Source organism: Rattus norvegicus, chromosome 2 (genome assembly GCF_021556685.1).
Source record: "Rattus norvegicus strain SHRSP/BbbUtx chromosome 2, alternate assembly SHRSP_T2T, whole genome shotgun sequence".
Taxonomy (NCBI): Eukaryota; Metazoa; Chordata; class Mammalia; order Rodentia; family Muridae; genus Rattus; species Rattus norvegicus.
This window is the reverse complement of record NC_141535.1, coordinates 107,401,307-107,420,785: the sequence shown is the minus strand read 5'-3', so window position 1 is coordinate 107,420,785 and position 19,479 is coordinate 107,401,307.

Sequence of the window (19,479 nt, the reverse complement as noted above, 5' to 3'; positions counted from 1 at the left end):
TTCCAAATTAATGATCCTTTCTTTCTTGAATATTCCTTGAAGCAACTGCAAATGATGGAACAGTGCTTCCACAACACCATCAACTGAAGAAACACATGCATTCAGTTAAAATCACTCAAAAATTCACTTGAAAGGAAACCAACTTGTATATTTCAATGAGAATCTGATCCTATTCAAATAATACGAATCTCACATATGAAGAGTATTTGATTTCTAGGCTGGAGAGATTTTAGTGCATGAATGTGCTTGCCATGAGTGCCTGAATTAGATTCTGGACACTATAGAAAAGCCAGATACAGAGGCATGTGTTTATAATCCCTGCATTCTGGTGCTGAATTGTGATGTGGAATTCAAGGAATCACCTAAAAACTCTTGGCTAAGCTCCCCTGAATCACACAGGTCAACAGAAACAAGAGAACCCATGCCTTAAAACAAGGTGGATTGTCCTCTAATGTATATATGTTCCATGTGCACATACTCCCCCCCCCCACATCTGTTTACACAGGTACAAATTCACACACAAATACAGATACACACACACACACACACACACACACACAAAGAGACACACATACTAAAAGTACAAAAGAATAAATAAATGAAGAAAGAATGATTAATTCCCCAGTATCTTTTTATTTATTTATTTTTTCACTCATTATTTTGGTGGAGTGCTTCTGCAGATAGCAGAAGACAAGATGATGGTCTTACTTCTCTTCTTTCACAATATTGATTTGGAGACCAAACTTAGGCTGGGGTAGCAAATGATTTTGCTAACTGAGCCCAAATCACCAATTTTCTTGGAGCATGGTATATTTCTGAAGCAGAATGAATATCTGAAAAACCGGTATTTTCTATTAACAACAACAAAGAAGATTAAACCTTTTAGGAAGTTAGAAATAATTGAAAAATTTTGATATCATCTCACTAATAACTGTCAAACCAATCAAATAGAACTTTTGTTCTTGAGGCAAAGCTTCCCTGTCTGCCTACTTCCCTGACTGAAAAGCAGAACTTTCCAGCTACTGTCTGGACTCTAATTTGCAATTTTCTGATTCCATTCTTATGTATGCATGCCTATCCTGATTTTGTTCAATATTTCTTAGTTGAAATGCAATCAAAATGAATTTACATGATATATTAACACAATTTTAAACATAAAATATTCATATTTATAAGGCATCAATAAACTAGTCATTGTTGATTTAATTTTATTTGATATGCCTATAGTTTGTTGAATATGCTTAACACTCCCATTCCAAGATTATATGCTTAATCTTTCTTAGTGAAAGACCCTTTAAAAACATAGAGATAAAAGATTGACGTAATTATGTTAAAATTATAGATTTTCTTTTCAGTGTAGTCTGACAATGACAGAAAGGATTTTGTTGCCTTTTTGGCTTAATTTCTGGCATAACTTGATACCTGTTAACTTACAAATATAATCACAAGGAAAAATGTAGATCTGTAGATTTCTGTCATATTATTAGTTGAATTATGAAACTGCAAAACTCACTAAGGTTTTACTAAAAGTACCTAGGAAAAGGCATCTTAAATCTTTGTGATCCCACTGAAACCTATAAAATTTACTTCCAAAATATGATTCCCTGCCTTGTTCCCCAAAGGCTTTGTCAATGATGACTATAAAAGCAATGCCCTCTGTTTGCTTTGAGAGAAATGATGGCTATCCAAGTTGCTTGCTAGTTTAACAAATTCTGTATCTGCCCAAATATTTGCTTGCCTCATACGCAAACCCAAACTTAAGAATAATAAAGACAGAAAATTACATTTTCCTATTACAGTTTCATAATTAACCGTAATAATTCTTTCCTCACAGAAATGTACTGAACTCATCTTTGAGGTACAATTTCTCTTGGGTTGAAATTCAAATAGAAAAACATAGGAAAGAAAAAGAAAGGAAAATGATTGCTCCTAGATATGGTAGAGAAGAACGTATATTGCAGATAAGTGGGAGAGCATCCTAGAGACCAGGACATTTGGGAGAGCCCAGAATGGACAGGAGTCCTATGAGGAGAGTGGGGAGGGGAGGGTAAACGGGTAAGAGGAGAACCAGATGCAGCACCCAGCCAGGAGACCCAAATGGGAGTAGACAAAATGGACTGAGATCAGTAACCCAAAATGGTTGGTTTATAGAGGGAAGATGAGCTGGTGAAGAAGAAACCCAGGCCCTGGATCAAAGAAATTTAAGGTGAGGGCCAAGGTATGCCAGCCAGGGGGAGCCTGTATCAGGTAGGAACTGAGGGATGCAGTGAGGACTGGTGGACAGGTTCACATTGATAGGTTAAATATGTACCTCAGCCATTGAACCCAGGTTTGAAACCTAACACTCCTTCCCTTTTGTTGATTACATGTAAGTGACAAGGATTAACATGGTCCTATCCATGACCATTTCCTGATGACTTTGGGCAACATTGTGTTGGGGTCAGTGAGGACTCTGGTATGCTGGCCAAGTCTTGTGAGGACGGGCTGTTTCTCTCATTGTCCAGGCTCTGCGGGGCTATCTGGGGCTGGGGAAATGCAGTTTGTGAGGCTAGACTACCTGGGCTAGCCACTTTGAAGCTATTCTGATATAGATTCTAAGGAAATGTCTGAAACTGGTAAATTACTTGAGCAGTCTGTAGTTGATTTGAAATATGCTGGGACAAATAGACCAGAAAGAAAAGTTGAAGTTAGAGAGTTTAGGTTAAAAAATATCTTTGGTGTACATTTGAAACACCTTGGCCTATTACCCTGGCAGCTGGGGGAGGGGAGGAGGAAAAGAAGTTGGCCCATCTGGAATAGGCAGTAAGCAGGAGAATTTAGGCTGTTGGTTGACAGGAGTTCTTTTCTACAGTTCATTAGACCTGTGAGAGGTAGATCCAACTGGATTCTCTGAAAATTACAATATTTTTTTTTAATTTTCAAAAAGACACAAAGGTTTTAGATGTGTTAGCATTACCAATTTTTTAAGTATAGCAGTAGGTTAATGCCTTTGAGTCATAGTAAACATTTGAGGGCCCAAAAATGATTTGGGGTTAAACGGATTAATGTACTTTCTAGAGGGCTGGATATAACAATTGGACAAAGAAGATTTTAACACATAGGAGAACCATTTTTTAAGTCTATACTTAGAAGACAATCAAAAGAATTTTAAAATCCTGAGCTTGTGAAAATAGATTAGACTAGATGTGCTTCACTAGAGTTAGATTAATACTAAGACAGGCTTCCCTGACTCCACGAGAAGCTTCAAATTTGCAGTTCAGAAGACTAGGACTAAATTTCTGTTTCCACGAACTGGGCAAATTCAGGCAAGTCAGTTTCTGAAAAATAAAACAAAAATAAAAAACAAACAAACAAACAAAAAAACCCAGGCTGGTCAGAAACTGCCCTGTTATTAGAAGCTGCCCTGCCTGGTCTGAGGAAAGTGAAATGAAACCATTTCCTGATTTCCTCAGCAATAGTTTCCAGACTTCCAGAGCAACACTTTCCAACACCCCCACAGCCCAGTTATTGGTATCAAGAACTGCTTTCACCTCCAGCAGTGACATCATCAGGTCACCTGCACATCTGTTGCCATGCCAATGGCCACACATTCCCAGAATACCTTTGGCTCAGCTCCCACTTTTACCTGGGAGCAGTTACATCACATTTCAAATAAAAGGCAGACATTTCCTGCCCCCTTTCTCTTTTTCTCTCTCCCTCTTCTCCTTTTCTTACCCACTCCTTGTCTCCGCCATTGCAATAAACCTCCTCCGTGTGAGACTGTGTTGGCCTGGTTTTGTTTGTCAGGACTGGAGCGGAGATTTCCATTCCAACATCGGTGACCCATTCTGGGAACTAGATCTCCCTGTGACTGTGCCCCACCTGGCACCATGCACCCACCACTGTGTGCCTGCACAGTGGTGGCCAACAATGGCCCTCCCTTCTAGGCCTCCACTGCGTCATTCGACCACTACCACCTGCGGGCTGCTAAGTACTCAGGACTTCCAGCATGTGAGTTGCTGCTGCAGCTGGCACATACAGATTTATGTGTGAGCCGCTGCCCACCATAGTCCACCACATGGTGCCAGCTCTTGCCAAGTGGGTCACTTACTCATACAAACCCCCACCAACATATGATTTCACGTTTCCTGCTATTAGAGTGCTGAAATCCTCGCACAGACACCGGCAGATTGGTAGGTTTTTTTTCCTCCATTTGGAAAGGAGGACCCCTAATTTTCCAGATAGGGTCTCACCAGCCTCTATGGGTAGGGTGTTGGTCCTCCACAACCAAGGTCCAAGATAAGGCTTCCACCAGTGGGTGAAGATTCCCTCAAAAGCTATTCCTCATTCCCTTCCCCCACTGGGCCCTTGTAAACGATTAGAAATTATCAGGCCTGGGTAGGGATGTTTCCTGGTGGGTCCTGGACTCGTAGTACATAGTCTCCAGGAATCCAAGTGATGACTCAGACACCTGGCCTGCCATAGTGCTGTTGCTGAACTTTTCCCACTGGGACACCAGTACAAATAATTCAGTAGCTTTCCACTGGGTAATTCGATGTCTCTGAACATACCTCCAGCATCCTCCTTGGGATAACTCCCAGAAAATTTCACATCTCTGAAATTACCACTGCAGTTTAGGGCATCAAAACTAATACACCTTTCCCATAAGGTCTGGACTCAGTACCCATTAGACAATGATTCCAAATGGCCACTTAATGGCACACTAGATTCTGTAATCTTATGGCATCTTCATATATACTGTCTGGTAAATGGAAGGAGGTCCTTAATGTTCAAGCATTCATCTACCTTTGCTTGAAGCCTTCTCTGTGCTCCTCCTGTATCCCCACTCAACTTCTCTTAGCTATGAGGCACTTACCAGATGACATTACAACCCTCTATCCAGCAAACCAACGGCCTTCTTTCCACTGTAGACCTGTTTCCACACCTCCAAAACACCAAGCCACCACCTGAGGTTCTCTTTCTCACCAGGATATTCAAAAGCCACCTTGCTTGACTTCTGCAGACCCCTCCCTCCTCCTGTATCAGCTGCAGAACACTGCATTCACCCTGAATTGACCCCTACCTTCAGTCCTCCAGTCACCTGATCCAAGGCCACAGCTAAACCTCCAAGTCCTTCACTGCCAGGGACATCTGTCTCAACATTGGTCCTTTTTTTAAGGGAAGTTGCTGGTGTAGATAGCTGGCCTTGTTAGGGTACATGTTCCTTTTCCAGTGAATGAACTTTCTCAGATAGAAAGCAGACTCCCCTCCCCATTCCCTGAATATACTCTATTCTATACTATACCTTTGTGTGGCTGGTCCCTCAGGGAAAAGGTATATATCAGCATGGACCCACTGAGGTACTCCCTTTCCTCAGACCTCCAGAGAGCATATCCCCCCCCTCTTCATATATTTTTATAAACAGACTTGTCCTTTTTCCCTCTATGTAACTGTCAAAGAAGTATTTGCCCTTGGAGTCCTAGGTCACCGACTGGGACCCTCTTTTGTGCCTGTAGCATACCCGTCAAAAAAAAAAAAAAAAAAACTAGATCTAACCATCCAGGGATAGGAACCTCCTATCTGTGCCTTAGAAACTGCTGAACTCAAAATATCTAAATTTTGGGTTGTCTATAACTGTCTTCTCTCCTCATAAACTGTCACACCTCCTATCTTACAAAGGCTTACACATACTACCTCCCTCCAGGGTTTTTTCTCTTCATGTATCACTAGTAGAAGACTCCACACTCACCTTCTAGTCATGTCTGCCTCTCAGTATTTCCAGTCTTCTTCCTTGCCAAATATTAACCATTCCCTATGTCACTCCTGCACTGAAACTTTAGAAGAATCATTACCTCATCCTTCGCATATACAGGAGGGCACATTGCTGCTTCCTATACCCCTTATACTGATGGAAGCGCCTTCTTACATGAAGAGGCCAGAAGAGCTGACTATGCCAGAGTGTCAGAACCTGAAGTAGGAGAGGTGCAGTCCCTCCCTGCTCAGACCACCAATCAACAGGTTGAACAAATACTCCTTACTTGTGCCTTTCAACTGGCACAGGGACATTCTCTCAACATCTACATAGACTCCAAACATGTTTTCCATATCCTCCTTTCCCACACTGTTATATGGAAGGAGCAAGGGTTACTTAACAACTAAAGGAGTATCAGTAACTAGTGCAAACCAAATTTTGGCCATGCTAAAGGCCTCCCATCTCCTACAGCTATTGGGATTGTCCACTGCAGATCCCACCAGACTGATGACTCTATTGTCTCCAAGGAAAACAATGGATGTGACAAGGCAGCTAATGGCCCTTATGGGTCTAGACTTGTCTCACCCTCCCCAGGACATTCTTACACTGAAACCCACCACCCCACTTTCACCCTCTGACACTCACTGAACTCTGTCCTTTCTTCACCAACTCTTTCACCCTACCTGCCAAGTGTCACCTTATTTTGTTAAGACCCACCTACAGCCTACTCCTGAGAATTTAAGTTTCTTAAAATCTATCACTGTTGTTGGGGGGAGGGTGGCAATGGGGGAAGGATGGGGAGGGGAACACCCATAAAGAAGGGGAGGGGGAGGGATTAGGGGGATGTTGGCCCGTAAACCAGGAAAGGGAATAACATTCGAAATGTAAATAAGAAATACTCAATTTAAAAAATAAAATAAAATAAATCTATCACTGATTATTGAAAAATCTGTCAGATATCAGATTCCAACTCTAGGTATCATAGTGCCCCTTTTCCTACCCATCAGACAAGAATTTCTCTTCCTGGAACTGACTGGCAACTTAACTTTACCCACATACCCACTGCCAAACATGCCAAGTACTTCCTGGCCTTGGTAGGAACCTTCTTGGGGTGGTAAAGGCATTTCCCACAAGTAACAAAAGGGCTCAAACAGTCTCTGTTCTCCTCCTCTGTGAGATCATCCCGATTTAGTGTCCCAGCTTCCCTCCATTCACACAGTGGTCTCAAATTTACCTCCCATATGTCTCAAATTCTTTCTAAGGCCCTAGATATCCCCTGGCATTTTCATATTCCCTACCACCCTCAATCATCAGGAAAGGTAGAAATAAAGAACCGTTCCCTAAAAACCAGTTTTGTCAATCTGTCACAGGAACTTCACATTGATTGGGTAAAACTCCTACCTCTGGCTATCTTCAGACTATGAGTTCCCCCTAAATGACCTCTCCAAGTTTCACCTTTTGAAGTTATGTATGGACATCTGGCCCTAACTCCTGGTCTTTCACGTAAATGCTCCCCCTCATCCCTCCCTAAATGGAAGGGCTCTTTTAAGGTGATTCTTGTGATACCTACAGCTGCTAAACTTGAGGGACTCTCTCACTAGATCCACTTGTCCCACCTCATATTTTTACCTCTCCACCTGAACACTCTTCATACATGTCACCCCTAATAGGACCCAGAACCATGCTCTATTAAGCTCCAGTAGACATCAAGACCCCTATCTTGTCCCCAGTTCTAGAAAATGAGACTCTACTCCATCAGTTGTGCTCAACACCACCAGATTAGACATGGACTTCTCATCCTCCCCCTGCTGTTTGTCTCCATCCAGGGTAACCCTTATATCTTGAGATTCCTGGTTCAAGAAACCCCCACAGATAACAAAGTCTTTCCAAGTAGGGTCCAGAAACTGCTCCATAGCTGGATGCCAGGAACCAATCCAAATTGCTGTCATCCCTGTATCTGTTGTCTCATCTAAGTATTATGAGACCTTTACTTGCTTTCTCTTTGACCAGACAAAGGATGATTGTAAAAAATGGCCAGATGAATATGGGGGCTGTCCATATTGACCTCGTCAGATATACATGCTAGGATCATGGACTAATCACTTCTTCTATCAACAACTCAAGACATTCTTTTTCCACATACAAGACTCATGGATTACCAGGCAGGAGACAGGAGTTGTTGAAACAGATCGATTCTTTTGGCAGCTGTGGTGTTTCAGAACCAACAAGGGATGAATGTTGCTTCTTTAGCTGGTTGTCCTGACAGATAAAGAAGATGGCTTTTGCCTGTTACTCCAAGAAGAATGCTGCTTTTATGTCAACCAATCCAGGATAGAGAGAAATAAAATCCAGGAGCTTCAATCAGACATGCAGAATTCCAAGGACTGTGAAACCTCCAATTCCTGGATTTTGGAAAACCCTCTATGGAAGTGGGTACTCCCTTTCATAGCACCTCCCCTAGTCATCTTTCTGGAATTACTGTTTGCTCCCTGTCTCATTAATCTTGTCTCCAAATTCCTTCAATGACAGATACAGAAAATTTCTAACCAAACTATTAATCACTTCCTGTTATAGGATTACCAACCGCTATCCATGGCGGATTCTGATATGTACGTTTACCAAGTGGACCCTGATGGTGAAAGTCAGCTACAACCCGAAATTGACAATGCTCCAAGACAGCCGGAAGTAGCCTAAGAGACAGGGTACCCAATTCCCCTTTTCTGATCAGTCTCCCATTACCCTTTTCTTTTGTTTCTTTTTACGATAAGAAAAAGGGAGGTATGTTGGTATCAGAAACTGCTTTCTCATTCAGGAGTGATGCCCTCTGGTCACCTGTGCATTTATTGCCTTGGCAATGGCCATACATTCCCAGCATACCTTTGGCTCAGTTCCTATCTTCACCTGGGAGTAGTTATGTCACATTTAAAATAAAAGGCAGATATTTTCTGCTCCCTTTCTCTTTCTCTCTCTCTCTTCTCCCTCTTATCTCCCCCTTGTCTCCACCATTCCAATAAACCTCCTTCATGTGAGACCCTGTTGGGCTGGAGTGGTTTGTCCAGACTAGAGCCAAGATTTCTATCCCAACACCAGTAATGGTTCTGGAATGTCCCTAGAGATAGAGTCAACAGATTAAGATAAAGGTCACCTACCACAGAATTCCCCTAAAGTGCTGTGAATTGAACCTGCTCGTTTAAATGGGAATCTCCATCTTGATAATGGGAGAGCCCAGCATGCTGGACTTTTGTAGAATAATGTGCTCTATGCTTTTACATACTATTTGACTATGGGGCATCATTGTTCAGAGAATCATGGACCCTTACAATTCCTTATCAGAACTCCATTGACTGTTAAAATTCTGAACTTTTGAAATCTTATTGTAACAATAGTATAGTGAGGGAAGAAATTTTGAAGCATTTTTAACACCCCAGATAATTACAAATTGTTTTTATAAATCTGAAAACATTATCTTAGACTGTTACTACTTACTTAATCAGACCCTTTACAACTGTTGTAGGGTCTAGAGAAAAATTCAACACCCAGGTTACACCAAGTTTTCTTAACCATAGCAGCTTCATTGGTTTGAACAACAAACTGGCCAAGAAGGCAGCACACACTTGGTTGCTGATACTGTGACCCTGATTCTTCTAGATGAGCAGGTTTTAAACTTCAAAACCACAAGCAAAAATATACAAGTTAGCACCACAAATTGAAACACACAAACAGGCAAGCCATCAAAGATTACACAAGAAGGCAAAACAGCAGGCTGGCTTCTTAATAATAGATTTTCAAGTCATGTGTTTTGTGGTTGGAAAGCAGAACAATGGGCCAGGGGTTAGCACGAAATGTATTTCACTCCTGACTTTTTCTTAATTGATGTCAATCCCCAGAAAATGGGTGACTGTGGTTACACTCATGACAAGCTTCATTCTTTCAATAACGTGTATTTATATGATTTAAAACGTTTTTTAGAACATCAGAATTTACATAAACTCTACATTTTTTATATTCAGTTATTTACTATGAGACACAGGCGGTTGAAAAGCAAGCAGTCCTTGTAAGGCAAGTTCTTTTAAATAACAGAATAGTAAAAAAGTACTTAGAAACCTGTGTGGTGAGTTTATTTTTTTCAGTTTGGTACCAAGGTAAATTGTCTATCTAGGATAGAGGCCTAGGAAAGTAAGTCCTGATGTTTGATTTTTACATAGGAAGAGAACTATGAAGGTAGCTGAAGGCCTGGGGAAGGAGCTAGTATGCTTCCTTCTTTTAAGGCTACAGTTGTCAATATTTCCTCAGATGTCTGAGAAGGATAAACTATAATGGGAAATATAATCTAAATGACCTATATATCAACTAAAATGACAAAGACTTTCACATTGACTAAGACAGGTTACCTTAGGCTTTGCTGGAGACAGTGGTCAGTCCTCAGCTGTCCTATAGTACAACATCTAAGCTTCAGCTCTCATACAGACTAGCATAGGACTTTGGCTGTCAGATATAGGTCTCTGAGACTTATTGCTGTAGAAGAACATGGGGAAACTGACCTTATTTTGACTGGGCAAAGTAATGCAATCACCCTCACAAATGAACAGTTTGGACAAAGCTCTGGTGGCAGGTGAAACATGGGGCACATTTCCCCAGTGATTAGTATTACCACAATTCAGGTGGAAGTGTTGTTGCCCTACTGTCTCCTTTGGAGACCTCAAGGGTTCCAGTTAGGATGGTGCAGTCCTGTCTATTATGCAATGTTTATTGATCATCTTAAATGATAATTTCTGAAGCTCACTGAAGAGTTTGAGGACTGTAAATTAAGCATACATGGTTTTAGACTTAACCTTAAAAACATATACAAAAGGATAAATAAAGCCTGTCATTAAAAACAGTTTAAGTTAGTTGATTATACAATGTTAAGTTTTCATACCATTTTCTCTGTTTGAGTCTCAATTTAATTACCTTAATTGAATTATCAAAACAGAATATCACAGGATTTTTTGTATGACTTAGTTTGTCCAAATATGTAAAGCATAACAAAGTGAAGAAAGATAAAAGAGCTAGATAAATATTATTGTGAACTTGAGTATTTCACTCAAATATTAGATATTTTAAACATGAATTAGATTATCAAATATACTTTATTTATCGAATATATGTTGTTACTTATCTAGATTACAGGAAGCCAGGTGTTAGCAAGGACACAGCAGTTATATGTAAATCTCTAAGTTAGTTGTTATTAATCTGAGTACATCTTTATAATCTTAAATTTTATCATCATACAAAAATCCATACCAACCCAAAATACTTTAGAAATATGTTGTTGCTTTCTTAGTTCACAAAGAGATGCAATGGTAAACTAAGCCTCAGGAAGACTGACAAGTCTTATAATTTTTCTTTAGTGCCATGTGGTCATTTTAAGAAGTTAAAGTCACATGAAATGTACCCTTTAACCGTAATAAGGATAGATGCCAGCCATGTGACGGCTTTACCTCAAAAATGTCATCAGCCAAGTTATTAAATAGCCATATGATTGTTATTTAAAAATATTTACTTTCCTAAGTTAAGTTGAGTCTAATTTACACATACAGTATATTCTAAACCACAATTGAATCACATATATAGTAAGTGCAAATTATAATTGTCTATGTGTAGATTTTAATTATAAGCCTTTTGTTATAAGTTTAAAATGAATTTTTTACAGATTTTATAGATTTTTAAACCATACTCAATGAATTTACAAACCCTGAGATAGAGTTTACACCATAGTTTAAAGAGATTTTATGAGAGTAGAGTACAGAGAAATAACAGAGATGAAAGATTTTTAAAGGTGAGAAGAACCTGAGAAATAAGAGACATTGAAAGTAGAGAGCAGAGCAAGTTTAGATATAAGACATTTGGGAGCCATTTCTTTGTACAATTGTTACAATGTGTGAGAATTTGGAAATCATGTGTGCCAGTTTTGGGCCATTGATCCGAACTGAGGCCAAGGTTTAGATATAAAATCTGAATCTGTGGAGAAACAGAAAGAGGATCAAAAAATAGATCAGGATAGAGTGTTCCTATAAGCTGCAAGAGGGAACTTAGAGTTGAAGCTGTTGAACTTCAGTCAACAGAGCAAGAGAGAGTAATGGGACCATAGGGGGAAGGGGAGCTAGTAAGGTCTTTAGTAGACAGAGACTGTGGAGGCCAGGGGCAGGTAAAAGCTGATCATGTGGTGAGTGGCACAGGATGTAGTAGGCTCCAAGAGCTGTAGACACATATTGTGTAAACAAGGAGAGGATACAAGGAGAGGACCCAGAGGGACTTAAGAAAGCTAGGACTTCACAGGTAGCTCCTAGTGGGAAGCAAGGAAACTGGAAATGTACAGGGCCAGCAAGGCACAAAGAAAGTATAGAGCAGGTAGCTCCAAGTGGAAGGGAAAACAGAAATGTCTATGTGGGTTTAACAGGCCAGAGGTGTATCAGGCTGCAACGGCCAGACAGGGGCACGCACATAGAAGAGGTAGCATAGCAGAGCACAGAGAGATACTTTGACAAGAGGCAAAGAATCAAACTCTAATATTTGTAATCACATTTTGTGTGAGGCAGAAGCCAGGTGAAACAAATGGTCTGTACATACCTTAGAAGCGTCAGATCAACAGCTTCAGTTCTTGGGGAGAGAGGTCATTTATGCAACTCCCAGGGTTTGGGGACCAAATGAATAAAAATAATAAACAAACAAATGAATAAGTAAATAGATAAATAGGAGCATGACTGGCCCCAGGTTTCAGCACAAGATAAATGAATAAAAGACATGAAACAGAAAGGCCATGACTGCCCCTATATATGGTATAGAAGATAGTTTATTGTAGATATGTGGGAGAACTTAGCCATTAGCACGGAAATCAATGAGAGTCCAGAGTGGACATGATCCTGGGTAATGTGAGGAGAGTAGGAGGAGGAGAAGGGAAAGGGGGAAGGCAGATGCAGTATTCAAGAAGTCCACAAGAGAGTAGACCAAAGGAACCAAAATAGTTGTTTTCATAAGGAAGAGAAGCTGGTGGAGAAGCCCAAGCCGTGGACTGTAGATATTTAGGGTAGGGGTCAAGGTATACCAGCCAGGAGGATCGTGTATCTGGCAGAGACTGAGGGATTCAGAGAGAACCTGGTGGACATCAATGGATTAAATAGGCACCTCTGCCTTTAGCACAGATTTAAAACCTAACAAAATCAATATTTGGAAATTTCACATTACTCCTGTTGTTTTAGTGATATAAACTTAAATCAACCCAAAAGACAAAATTCTGGATTGTGAAAAGCTCTTTCTATTGTTATTTGGGTTATGCATTAAGAATAAACAGACATAGACTTGTTGATTCTTTAGGTAACTGAAATTAACATAGCAAAATACCATGGAATGCTAAGAGATGTCTTATCAGAGGTTTTAGTGCTGGTCATAGATTATACTCCCAATAAACAGGTGCTGATATTAAGTCTGGTGCTAAACCAAAGACTGTCTCAGAGATTGACATGTCAGCTAGAGAGGCAGGGGAACAGAGGGTTCAACCGTTGCCACAGAATTAGCCTTACCTACTACACTGTATAAATTATAAATTATGCTATTTAAAATCCTTGTGATTTCAGAACTGCCTCAAGATGAACAAACATGTGAATGAAGAAAACAAAAATAATTCATTTTAACTGAGGAAGAAATGTGAGGTTGGAACAGTAAAAGTCAGACTAAATATGAGATGTAATTTATGCAACTAATTGTCAAAATATATTAAACAAAAGATAACAATTGATGTCCATGTCTATCAGACCCCGGTATTTTGAAGTCCAATTAGGCCTCACTGTCTATTGATTTTGTGACAATATTATTTAGGCAAAAGTTCATTTTCTTTCTGTTCCATACACTTAATTTCATAAGTATATAATTTTCTAATTCTGATCTTTAACATTATATGCCAAAAGAAAAATAGAAAAACAAACTTTACAGTCTTGGAGAATTTGTGGTCTCATTAAAAATAGTGATTGTGAAAAAAATCCTCATGAAAATGAAATATGTGTGAAAGGAAATTTAACATCATTTACCCAAAAGATTGATAATTGATGTTTGCTCTTGAGTTTGGAATTACATCCTCCGTGCAATCCTTACAGAGAATTGTCATAGAATTCACATTAGTATTCACACTGAGTATCCAACTTGAACTAACAAGAATGTTATAGTGGCTGGTTTTCTGGTTACATCTGGAAGTACAAGATACCTAGAACTTATCTGAAAACCTTCAGCTCAAAAGAGGAAATAGTTTTGAGAAGTCACTTACTGTGACAAACTCAAAATAAAAATTGTGACAGCTAAATGATGGTCACCACTTAAATGGCAAGATGTACAGCTTGCCAAAATGCTGTACATCTTAATGAACTTGCAAAGTGTTAGAGTGACAATCCTCAAGCCATACACTTTGCTTGGGGTTTTACAGTTTTACTGTCAATTTTATATTTAGGAAATATTCACACAAAATCTGAAATATGACAGAGCTAAAACTAGAAATACTATTGGCTTTATATCCACTTATGATGTATGTGTCCTTTGACCTGCACTCCCTCCTTCGTTGGCATCTAATATTACAGTTTCCTGGTCTTCTTTCAATATCTGTATCCATATGACATTTGTTTGCATGTATACATTATTGAAAAGAATCTGTATATAAAAGAGAATATGAAGCCCTTTCTGTGTTACAGTGACCTTGCAATATTATACATTCTAAGTTCATCCCTATCAAGTTGAAATTAACCAAGAAAGGTACAGAAAGTGAACCACGAAAATAGAAGGAATCACGAAGACAAAAGTATGAGGATGCATGAATAGCATCTCCTGGAATACTATAGATGTAAATAGATAACCTGCCTGTTTGCCCACAAACCTCTTTAAAGAAAGAAAGTTGTGGCTAAAATTACTATGATTTGCTAAATGGACCAAAAGGAAGAGTCTGTGGGGATAAAGAGAGAAACATATCTACCTTTGAAAATCATTGAGGAAGAAAATAGTTGTATATTTTCTTAAAATGTTAACTTGAAAGATTTAGAAAGAATTTTTTCTTCCATCTCCTTGACACAATGAATCCATTCTGCATAACCATAATCATTAATGCAGCACACACACCAGGAGCTGAAGACACACAAGAAGAATCCTGTGAGTTGTTCTCTGTTTCTCCATACACATGCAAACCCAGAAGCAGCCCCTCACAGTACATGTAAATGGATTTTCTGTCATTCTTCACCAAGTTATCAGAGAAGAGCTGGCTTTGATAACTAATCTTGGAGTCTCCAGTGGAAATAAGAATAATATAAACTTGGAGAAGCTAATGAATCTCTTAAGACCATGGGAAACTTGGTAGTATATACATGAAAATCATAACAATGTTTTGTGATTTATTTTCCTCATGTTATGCTTTTGGAGATCAGATATTACAGATGGGACTTTTTACTGCTAAAAATTGAAAGCAGTGTTCTTTAAATAGTTCTTATATATAATACACATGTACTGGTCAGTAGATAATATATACTATTATATACAAAATGACATAGAGAGTGTCAAGATTAAGTCAAATATTGGGATAAACCTTACAGGCTTAATTATAGCTATGATTTACATACAAAACAGTTATTTCAGTTTCAAGTTTTATAATTTCTAGTAAAGTCATAGAGTTAAACTATAGGCAAAATGTATTTTAGTTAATGTCTGTCACCTGATACTGAATATCTAGAGAAAATTCTTAATTTAGAAAGATTATTAGAAAACAAGTTGCTGACTCCCAGTAGTAAAGTCTGTTTCTTTCCCCATCCCAGATAGGAAAATTTTTTTCAAATTATACCTGCAAATTTGATGCTTCTTAGAATGTGAAACCTAATAGAAGTTATGGGGAACACAGAGACAAGAATTCAAGGATTTGGTACTAACAGTCTAACTGTACCACTAGGGCGATGACTCAACAGTTAAAGTACTTCCAGGAAAAAGCATAAGGACTGATGTTCAATCCCCAGAACTCACTCTTTAAAAAGGTGCTAGGAATTGTCCTACATGCTTATAACTGTAGTTCTAGAGAGAGGATTGCTTGGGTATTCTGGTTACCAGCCTAACTCTGGACTCCAGGCTCAATTAGAATTTTTTTTCCTCAAAGGAATAAGGTGGGAAATGTTATATGTTCTCTGACTTATACACTTTCACGTACACATATACATATATAATCTCTTACACACATGTTAAAATGCGCCCAATGTTAGTGACACTGGCAAAACAACCAATCAGATAACAGCAGCTTTCTTCCCACACAAGCTGTTTTTGCCTTTGTATTTCTGCTCTCTGGCACTGCTTGGTTCCCATGCTTGCTTGCATATCATTCTATCTGTAGTTCAGTTTTGTTTTGGTTTCATTGATTTGATTTTGTTGAATTTGCATGAGAGAGGGTCTCACTATGTAGCTCAGCTTGATTGCAAACATCCAGTTATCTTCCCTCAGCTTCCGATATTGAGACCAGATAGACATGGCCACTTAGATATAGATACAAAATATCTCTACTGTTTTTACTCTTTGATAAAACATGTTTTTCAGTAAAGCCTATATCACTGTTCTGTTCAGTATGCCCCCCACAACCCTCTCTCTACTTGTTCTTCAAGGCTTCAGCTTTACATATTGTAGCACTTACTCAGCTCTACCACCAAATACAACATCTTTATTATGCCTTTTTCTCATTTATAACTATGGTTCCAGAGTGCAAATCACATGAGGGTAGAGGACTTAGTAGTATTTGCTGCTGTAGCTTAATGCATCGAGACAGGTATAGTATATAGTAGTAATAGACAATGGTATTTGGAGAATTGCATAATGAATGAATATTCTTTCCTTTCTGGAGGACCAGGCATTAACTCTTCCCTCTGTTTGAAACAATTTTATGGCTTACTTATGAAATTTCCCCATAAAGTTTTACAGGTTCTTCACTTTGGCCCCTTCTACTGTTTTGAAAAAATTCTAGAAACCTTTAGTTTAGAAGTAGGTCATGGGATATATGCTTTTTAAATGTTACATTTTTTTTCCCAGTCCCTCTGCTCTGTTTCTTGTGTGTCGTGATGTGAGCACCCATTGTTATATACCACAATATGATGTTTTGTCAAAACACTTGGGCCCAAGAAATCATGAACTAAACTTTGCATCTTTGAGTCTAAACAAGCCATTCTTTCTTGAGGTTTCTTAAGCCAATTACTTGGACAAATAAATGTGAAAGTCTGTTCAAAGGACAGAAAATGCCCCTAGCACTGCTATTGTTAAGGCTAAATATGTCCTAACAATATGCTCATGAAATCCTACCTTCAGTGTGTTGTAAAGGTGAGGAGAGGCCTGAGGAGAAATGAGATGAGGATGCTCTGTGTCCTCGATGTGGATCTCCAATATCCCTTTGCTTCCTTCCATTTGTTGAAGGAACAAAAAGTTCACAGCCTAACCCCAGAATGGTAAGGGATAAATGTTAATTATTCATCACCCATTCACTATAACATATTTTCTCACAACAATTTTTACTAACAGAAGGTGTTACAGTGCAGCTCTCCTGGTAATTCAGTCTTCAAAGCCTCTGAAATTACTGCACAAAACCCACAGACAGAACATACCACCAATTCCTTTCCATCTCAATTTTTATAACTTTTTTTGCCTATCCAGAATTTTTCTATCTCTTCGTATATCCATATTGCTTGGACTTAATTATGTTGAATCACTAGCATTGATAGCAGAGCCGGACATATATGAAGTACATACTTATTACATGATGAAGTGTCACAAAGATGGTGAACCAGTGAAACAGTGGCAAAATCAAATTTCTAATTCATAGTAGGTCAAAGCCTTCTGTAGAGCACCCTGATGGTTTGGCAACTGAACAATAATTCCAACTGGACAGTGTTACTCCTTTTAAATTAAAGCCATCTGGACCCTAACTTTAATTGCATCCTAGATTGCAGGCAGTTAGGTCAAATGCAAGTTTTCTGTAAAGTCATCAATTACACTTATTTCCTATTTTTAAGGTGTCTAGTTTTGGGAGCAGAGGGGACAGCTAATGCTAATATTATCAAAAACATACTTGCTGGCTTGAAAAGCAAGAGAAACTGACTGCAGTGTCAACAGGATAGGAATACTCAAATAGGAAAGGATTAACTTGCACTGCACTTTTTTGAAGGTCAATTGATTTATCCCATGATCAGAAATGTGATATAGAGTTTCCCAGACAGCTTTTATGTCCAATTTTAGGGGAAATGCCACATCTCTTTAATAACTATACTGTGGGTGTAGGAAGCAGGAGTAGGATTTCTTATAGCGACTTGTACTAACAGAAGATGGTATGGTGTAAGGAATAGGATTCAGAAACAGGTCATTAGAACTAGATGCAGGAGTTAGATGGAGAGGTTGGATGGAAGACCAGGATGAAGAAGTAAGGACACAGGAGTTGGTTACAACAATAGAATATATAAGTAATATTAAGAGGAAGATATGTAAATGGGGGGATGAGGAAGATAAGGAAGTAGTTGCAGAAGAAAGAGGAGCACAGTGCAAGTATGGAATGAAGGTGTAGATTACAATAGGGTATAAGATTCAAATACAGAAGGGAGACATCGGACTAGGATTGTAGGAATAGGATGTTTAAAAGGAGGAGAAGCCTGTGAAGGCTCTTTTGCTCAATGCAGGGATATGCCAGGGTTTTGAGGTGGAACTGGGTGGGTGGGAGGGGGAGCATCCTCATAGAAGCAGAGGGAGGAGGAATGGGAGAGGGAGGAACCAGGAATGGGGATAACATTTGAAATGCAAATACATAAACTATCCAAGAAAAAAAAAAAGAAACAATCGAAATGTAAATAAGAAATACCCAAGTTAATAAAGATGAAAAAAAAAGAAAAGAAACAAGAGGAGAATAATGAAACAAGATGCAGGAGTCACAGTTAATCATGTAACCATGTCTGGCTGCTGGGAGGAATCCTGAGAAACAAGAGGCAATTTAATGTTATAAATCATTAAAAAGAGAGAGACAATTGAAGTAAACAAGGGAGGCCCTTTTCTAGAAATGTTTTGATATTCAGCTTAATGTCCTAAAGCCTGCTGTTAAGAGTTGTTTAAGATGATAATTACCCTTTACGCTGAAGGAAGAAGGTTTTACTTATCATACCAAAGATTTTGTCATATCTCCCCCTCCCCCAGGCCCTGTCTAGTAAGAACAGACAATAGCTGCTCTGATCCAACCTCTCTGGCTGCTTGGACATCTTCTCCTTGCTGCACTGCTATGGCCTGCCCACATTTTTGAGGTTACTACAGACCCTGCCCATATTTTCACTGAAAATTACTTTACAGCTTTACCCAAGCTAGCAAGGTAGAAGCATGTAAATATCTTCCTCAGAGTTCTTCATCATCCACCAGTACATGTCCTCTTTTTATTCCAGCTCCTCTTCTTTCCCCCTTTCAATCTATTTTATTTTTCTTTCTCCTGATAAAATGTCTCTAATAAAATGCATCTCATTTACTTTGCCACCTTCTCCATTAATTCCTAACACCAACAGCTAGAAGAATTCTCTCCTTTGGATTGACTGGCACTTGTCCTATGCTTTCTTTAAGCTTATCAATTATGGCCAGTGCTATTTTTATTAAACGCTATCTGCATTCATTCATGAATATTTCAAAGAATGTAATGCAGAAGTAAATTGAACTCAGTGGCCTCAGCATATCATGCCTAATATGTACTA